Below are 8,517 nucleotides of genomic sequence, written 5' to 3'. Positions count from 1 at the left end.
TAATATCGTATCCTCTGTCCTATCTTTCCTCTATCCTACAATATCATCTATCCTATCCTATTCTCTATCCTATCCTATCGTATCCTCTATCGTATCCTATCCTCTATCGTATCGTATCCTCAATCCTATCCTATCCTCTATCCTATCCAATCCCCCATCCTATCCCTCTATCCTATCCTATTCTCTGTGCTATCCTCTATCCTATCCTATCCTCTATCCTATCCCATTCTCTATCCTATCCTATCGTCTTTCCTATCCTATTATCTATCCTATCGTATCCTCTTTCCTATAGTACCATCTATCCTATCCTATTCTCTATCGTCTCCTAGCCTGTATCCTATCCAATCTCCTATCCTATCCAATCTCCTATCCTATCCTCTATCCTATCCTATTCTCTATCCTATCCTATCCTTTATCCTATCCTATCCTCTCTCCAATCCTATCCTCAATCCCATTCTATCCCCTATCCTATCCTATCCTCTATCCTATCCTATTCTCTCTGCTATCCTCTATTGTATCCTATCCTCTATCCTATCCAATCCCCTATCCTATCCTCTATCCTATGCTATTCTCTATCCTATCCTATCCTTTATCCTATCCCATCCTCTCTCCAATCCTATCCTCAATCCCATTCTATCCCCTATCCTATCCTATCCTCTATCCTATCCTACCCTCTATACTATCCTATCCTCTATACTATCGTATCCTCTATCCTATCATATCCTCTATCCTATCCTATTCTCTATCCTACCTTCCATTCCATTCTATCCTCTATCGTATCCTATCCTCTATCCTATCCTATCCTCAATACTATCCTATCCTCTATCCTATCCTATCCTCTATCCTATCCTATCCTCTATCCTATCCAATCCCCTATCCTATCCTCTATCCTATCCTATTCTCTGTGCTATCCTCTATTGTATCCTATCCTCTATCCTATCCGATCCTCTATCCTAACCTATCCTCTATAATATCGTTTCCTCTATCATTCGTTTCCTCTTTCCTATAATATTATCTATCCTATTATATTATCTATCCTATCCTCTTCTCTATCGTATCCTATCCTCTATCCTATCCTATCCTCTATCGTCTCCTATTCTCTATCCTATCCAATCCCCTATCCTATCCTGTTTCTGTCCTATCCTCTAACCTATCCTATCCTATCCTCTATCCTATCGTATCCTCTATCCTATCATATCCTCTATCCTATCCTATTCTCTATCCTATCTTCCATTCCATTCTATCCTCTATCGTATCCTATCCTCTATCCTATCCAATCCGCTATCCTATCCTCTATCCTATCCTATCCTCTATAATATCCTTTCCTCTGTCCTATCCTGTCCTCTATCCTGTAATATCATCTATCCTAACCTATTCTCTATCCTATCCTATCCTATCCTCTATCGTATCCTATTCTCTATCCTATCCAATCCTATATCCTATTCTACCCTGTACCTTATCCCATCCTCTATCGTCTCCTGTCCTCTATCCTATCCAATCCCCGATCCTATCCTCTATCCTACCCTTTCCGCTATGCTATCCTATCCTCTATAATATCGTATCCTCTGTCCTATCCTTCCTCTATCCTACAATATCATCTATCCTATCCTATTCTCTATCCTATCCTATCGTATCCTCTATCGTATCGTATCCTCTATCCTATCCTATCCTCTATCCTATCCTATCCTCTATCCTATCCTATCCTCTATACTATCCTATCCTCTATCCTATCGTATCCTCTATCCTATCATATCCTCTATCCTATCCTATCCTCTATCCTACCGTATCCTCTATCTTATCATATCCTCTATCCTATCCTATTCTCTATCCTATCTTCCATTCCATTCTATCCTTTATCGTATCCTATCCTCTATCCTATCCAATCCGCTATCCTATCCTCTATCCTATCCTATCCTCTATCCTATCCTGTTCTCTATCCTATAATATCATCTATCCTATCCTATTCTCTATCCTATCCTATTCTCTATCCTATCCTATCCTATCCTCTACCGTCTCCTATCCTGTATCCGATCCAATCCCCTATCGTATCCTCTATCCTATCCTATTCTCTATCCTATCCTCTATCCTATCGTATCCTCTATCCTATAAAATCCTCTATCCTATCCTCTATCCTATCCTATCCTCTAACGTATCCTATTCTCTATCCTATCTTATCCTCTATCCTATTCTATACTCTATCCTATCCTTTCCGCCCTCCTATCCTATCCTGTCCTCTATCGAATCCTATCCTCTATCCTATCCAATTCCCTATCCTATCCTTATCCGATCCTATCCTCTATCCTATCCTATCCTCTATAATATCGTTTCCTCTGTCCTATCCTGTCCTATATCCTACAATATCATCTACCCTATCCTATTCTCCATTCTGTCCTATCCTATCCTCTATCGTATCCTATCCTCTATCCTATCCAATCCGATATCCTATTCTCTATCCTATCCTATCCTCTATCGTATCCTATCCTCTATCCTATCCTATCCTCTATCCTTTTCTATCCTCTATCCTATCCTATCCTCTATCCTTTTCTATCCTCTATCCTATCCTATCCTCTATCCTATCCTATCCTCTATCATATCCTATCCTCTATCCTATCCTATCCTCTATCCTATCCTATCCTCTATCCTATCCTATCCTCTATCCTATCCTATCCTCTATCCGATCCTATCCTCTATCCTATCCTATCCTCTATCCTATCCTATCCTCTATTCTATCCAAACCTCTATCCTATCCTATCCTCTAACCTATCCTATCCTCTATCCTATCCCATTCTCTATCCTATCCTATCCTTTATGCCATCCTATCCTCTCTCCAATCCTATCCTCAATCCCATTCTATCCCCTATCCTATCCTATCCTCTATCCTATCCTATTCTCTCTGCTATCCTCTATTGTATCCTATCCTCTATCCTATCCAATCCCCTATCCTATCCTCTATCCTATCCTATTCTCTATCCTATCCTATCCTTTATCCTATCCTATCCTCTCTCCAATCCTATCCTCAATCCCATTCTATCCCCTATCCTATCCTATCCTCTATCCTATCCTACCCTCTATACTATCCTATCCTCTATACTATCGTATCCTCTATCCTATCATATCCTCTATCCTATCCTATTCTCTATCCTACCTTCCATTCCATTCTATCCTCTATCGTATCCTATCCTCTATCCTATCCTATCCTCAATACTATCCTATCCTCTATCCTATCCTATCCTCTATCCTATCCTATCCTCTATCCTATCCAATCCCCTATCCTATCCTCTATCCTATCCTATTCTCTGTGCTATCCTCTATTGTATCCTATCCTCTATCCTATCCGATCCTCTATCCTATCCTATCCTCTATAATATCGTTTCCTCTATCATTCGTTTCCTCTTTCCTATAATATTATCTATCCTATTATATTATCTATCCTATCCTCTTCTCTATCGTATCCTATCCTCTATCCTATCCTATCCGCTATCGTCTCCTATTCTCTATCCTATCCAATCCCCTATCCTATCCTGTTTCTGTCCTATCCTCTAACCTATCCTATCCTATCCTCTATCCTATCGTATCCTCTATCCTATCATATCCTCTATCCTATCCTATTCTCTATCCTATCCCATCCTCTATCATATCCTATCCTCTATTTTATCCAAACCTCTATCCTATCCTATCGCCTAAACCTATCCTATCTTCTATCCTATCCAATCCTCTATCCTATCCTATCCTATATCCTATCCTATCCTCAACCCTAGCCTATCCTCAATTCTATCCTATACTCCATCCTATCCTATCCGCTATCCTATCCTATTCTCTGTGCTATCCTCTATCCTATCCTATCCCTTATCCTATCGTATTCTCTATCCTATCCTATCGTATCCTCTATCGTATCCTATCCTCTATCCTATGCAATCGTATATCCTATACTCTATCCTATCCTATCCTCTATCCTATCCTATCCTCTATCCTATCCTATACTCTATCCTATCCTTTCCGTTATCCTATCTTATCCTCTATCCTATCCTATCCTCCATCCTATCCTATCCTCTTTCCTATAATATCTTCTATCCTATCCTATCCTCTATCGTATACAATCCCCAATCCTACCCTCTATCCTATCCTATCCTCTATCGTATCCTATCCTGTATCCTATCCAATCCCCTATCCTATCCTATTCTCTATCCTATCCTCTATCGTATCGTATCCTGTATCCTATCCAATCCTCTATCCTATCATCTATCCTATCCTCTATCCTATCCAATCCGCTATCCTATCCTCTATCCTATCCTATCCTCTATCCTATCCTATCCTCTATCCTATCCTGTCCTCTATCCTGCAATAGCATCTATCCTATCCTATTCTCTATCCTATCCTATCCTCTATCCTCTCCTATCGTCTATCCTATCCAATCCCCTATCCTATCCTCTATCCGACCCTATAATCTATCCTATCCTATCCTCTAGCCTATCCTATCCTCTATCCTATCCTATCCTCTATCCTATCCTATTTTCTATCCTATCCTATCCTGTATCCTATCCAATCCCCTATAATATACTCTAACACATCCTATCCTCTATCCTATCCTATCCTCTATCCTATCCTATCCTCTATCCTATCCTCCATCCTATCCTATCCTCTATCCTATAATATCATCTATCCTATCCTCTTCCCTATCCTATCCTATCCTCTATAATATCGTATCCTGTATCCTATCCTATACTCTTTCCTATCCTATCCTCAATCCTATCCTATCCTCAATCCTATCCTATCCTCTATCCTATCCTATCCTCTATCCTGTCCTATCCTCTATCCTATCCTCCATCCTATCCTATCCTCTATCCTATAATATCATCTATCCTATCCTCTTCCCTATCCTATCCTATCCTCTATAATATCGTATCCTGTATCCTATCCTGTACTCTTTCCTATCCTATCCTCAATCCTATCCTATCCTCTATCCTATCGTATCTTCTATCCTATCCAATCCTCTATCCTTTCCCATCCTCTATCCTATCGTATCCTCTATAATATCGTATCCTCTATCATATCCTATCCTCTTTCCTATAATATCATTTATCCTATCCTATTCCCTATCCTATCATATCCTCTATCCTATCCTAACCTCTATCCTATCCTATCCTCGTTCCTATCCTATCCTCGTTCCTATCCTATCCTCAATTCTATTCTATACTTCATCCTATCCTATCCGCTATCCTATCCTATCCTCTATCCTATCCAATCCTCTATCCTATCATCTATCCTATTCTGTATCCAATCCTATCCTATTTCGCCTCCTATCGTCTATCCTATCCAATCCCCTATCCTATCCTCTATCCTATCCTTTCCCCTATCCTATCCTTTCCTCTATCCTATCCTATCCTCTAGAAGATCGTATCCTCTATCCTATCCAATCCTCTATCCTATCCGAGCCTCTAACCTATCCTATTCTCCATCCTGTCCTATCCTCTATCCTATCCTCTATAATATCGTATCCTCTATCCTATCCTATCCTCTATCCTATCCTGTATCCTTTATCCTATCCTATCCTCTATCGTATCCTATACTCTATCCTAACCTATCCTCTATCCTATCCTATCCTATTTCCTATCCTATCCTCTATCCTATCCTCTATCCTATCGTATCCTCTATCCTATCCCATTCTCTACCCTATCCTATACTCTATCCTATCATATCCTCTATCCTATCCTATCCACTATCCTAAAATATCCTATATCCTATCCTACACTCTACCCTATCCTATACCCTATTATATCTTAACCTCTATCCTATACTATCCTCTATCCCATCATATCATCTCTCCTATGCTATCCTCTACCATATCTTATCCTCTGTCCTACCCTATCCTGTATCCTATCCTCTATCCTATCCTATCCTCTAGCCTATCCTATCCTCTATCCTATCCTATCCTCTATCCTATCCTATCCACTATCCTATCCTATCCTTTATCCTATCCTATCCTCTCTCCAATCCTATCCTCAATCCTATCGTATCCAATATCCTATCCTATCCTCTATCCTATCCTATCCTCTATCCTTTCCGATCCTCTATCCTATCGTATCCTCTATCATATCCTATCCACTTTCCTATAATATCATTTATCCTATCCTATTCCCTATCCTATCATATCCTCTATCCTATCCTAACCTCTATCCTATCCTATCCTCGTTCCTATCCTATCCTCAATTCTATTCTATACTGCATCCTATCCTATCCGCTATCCTATCCTATCCTCTATCCTATCCAATCCTCTATCCTATCATCTATCCTATTCTGTATCCAATCCTATCCTATTTCGCCTCCTATCCTCTATCCTATCCAATCCCCTATCCTATCCTCTATCCTATCCTTTCCCCTATCCTATTCTGTATCCAATCCTATCCTATTTCGCCTCCTATCCTCTATCCTATCCAATCCCCTATCCTATCCTCTATCCTATCCTTTCCCCTATCCTATCCTTTCCTCTATCCTATCCTATCCTCTAGAAGATCGTATCCTCTATCCTATCCAATCCTCTATCCTATCCGAGCCTCTAACCTATCCTATTCTCCATCCTGTCCTATCCTCTATCCTATCCTCTATAATATCGTATCCTCTATCCTATCCTATCCTCTATCGTATCCTATCCTGTATCCCATCCAATCCCCTATTCTATCCTATTCTCTATCCTATCCTCTATCGTATCGTATCCTCTATCCTATCCAATCCTCTATCCTATCATCTATCCTATCCTCTATCCTATCCAATCCGCTATCCTATCCTCTATCCTATCCTATCCTGTATCCTATCCAATCCCCTATAATATACTCTAACATATCCTATCATATATCCTATCATATCCTCTACCCTATTCTATACTCTCGTCTATCCTATCCAATCCCCTATCCTATCCTCTATCTGATCCTATCCTCTATCCTATCCTATCCTCTATGTGATCCTATCCTCTATCCTATCCTATTCTCTATCCTATCCTATCCTCTATCCTATCCTATCCTCTATCCTATCCTATCCTCTATCCTATCCAATTCTCTATCCTATCCTCTATCCCGTCCTGTCCTCTATCCTATCCTATCGTCAATCCTATCCTATCCTCTATGCTATCCTATCCTCTATCCTATCCTATCGTCTATCCTATCCTATCCTCTATCCTATCCTATCCTCTATCCTATCCTATCCACTATCCTATCCTATCCTCTATCCTATCCTATCCTCTATCCTATCCTATCCTCTATCCTATCCTATCCTCTATCCTATCCTATCCTCTATCCTATCCTCCATCCTATCCTATCCTCTATCCTATAATATCATCTATCCTATCCTTTTCCCTATCCTATCCTATCCTCTATAATATCGTATCCTGTATCCTATCCTGTCCTCTTTCCTATCCTATCCTCAATCCTATCCTATCCTCTATCCTATCCTATCCTCTATCCTATCCTATCCTCTATCCTGTCCTATCCTCTATCCTCTCCTCCATCCTATCCTATCCTCTATCCTATAATATCATCTATCCTATCCTCTTCCCTATCCTATCCTATCCTCTATAATATCGTATCCTGTATCCTATCCTGTACTCTTTCCTATCCTATCCTCTATCCTGTCCTATCCTCTATCCTATCCTCCATCCTATCCTATCCTCTATCCTATAATATCATCTATCCTATCCTCTTCCCTATCCTATCCTATCCTCTATAACATCGTATCCTGTATCCTATCCTGTCCTCTTTCCTATCCTATCCTCAATCCTATCCTATCCTCTATCCTATCCTATCCTCTATCCTATCCTATCCTCTATCCTGTCCTATCCTCTATCCTATCCTCCATCCTATCCTATCCTCTATCCTATAATATCATCTATCCTATCCTCTTCCCTATCCTATCCTATCCTCTATAATATCGTATCCTGTATCCTATCCTGTACTCTTTCCTATCCTATCCCCAATCCTATCCTATCCTCTATCCTATCGTGTCTTCTATCCTATCCAATCCTCTATCCTTTCCGATCCTCTATCCTATCGTATCCTCTATAATATCGTATCCTCTATCCTATCCTATCCTCTATCCTATCCTATCCTCTATCCTATCCTATCCTCTATCCTATCCTATCCTCTATCCTATCCTATCCTCTATCCTATCCTATCCTCTATCCTATCCTATCCTCTGTCCTATCCTATCCTCTATCCTATCCTATCCTCTATCCTATCCTATCCTCTATCCTCTCCAATCCCCTATCCTATCCTCTATCCGATCTTATCCTCTATCCTATCCTATTCCTTATAATATCGTTTCCTCTGTCCTATCCTGTCCTCTATCCTATAATACCATCTATCCTATCCTATTCTCAATTCTATCCTATCCTATCCTCTATAGTATCCTATCCTCTATCCTATCCAATCCTATATCCTATCCTATCTTCTATCCTATCCTATCCTCTATCCTATTCTATCCTCTATCCTATCCTATCCTCTATCCTGTCCTAACCTCTATCCTATCCTA

This window comes from Halictus rubicundus, unplaced genomic scaffold, assembly GCF_050948215.1.
Source record: "Halictus rubicundus isolate RS-2024b unplaced genomic scaffold, iyHalRubi1_principal scaffold0054, whole genome shotgun sequence".
In the NCBI taxonomy this organism is placed as follows: domain Eukaryota; kingdom Metazoa; phylum Arthropoda; class Insecta; order Hymenoptera; family Halictidae; genus Halictus; species Halictus rubicundus.
The sequence above is the reverse complement of the archived record's forward strand: the minus strand, read 5'-3'. Positions refer to the sequence as shown.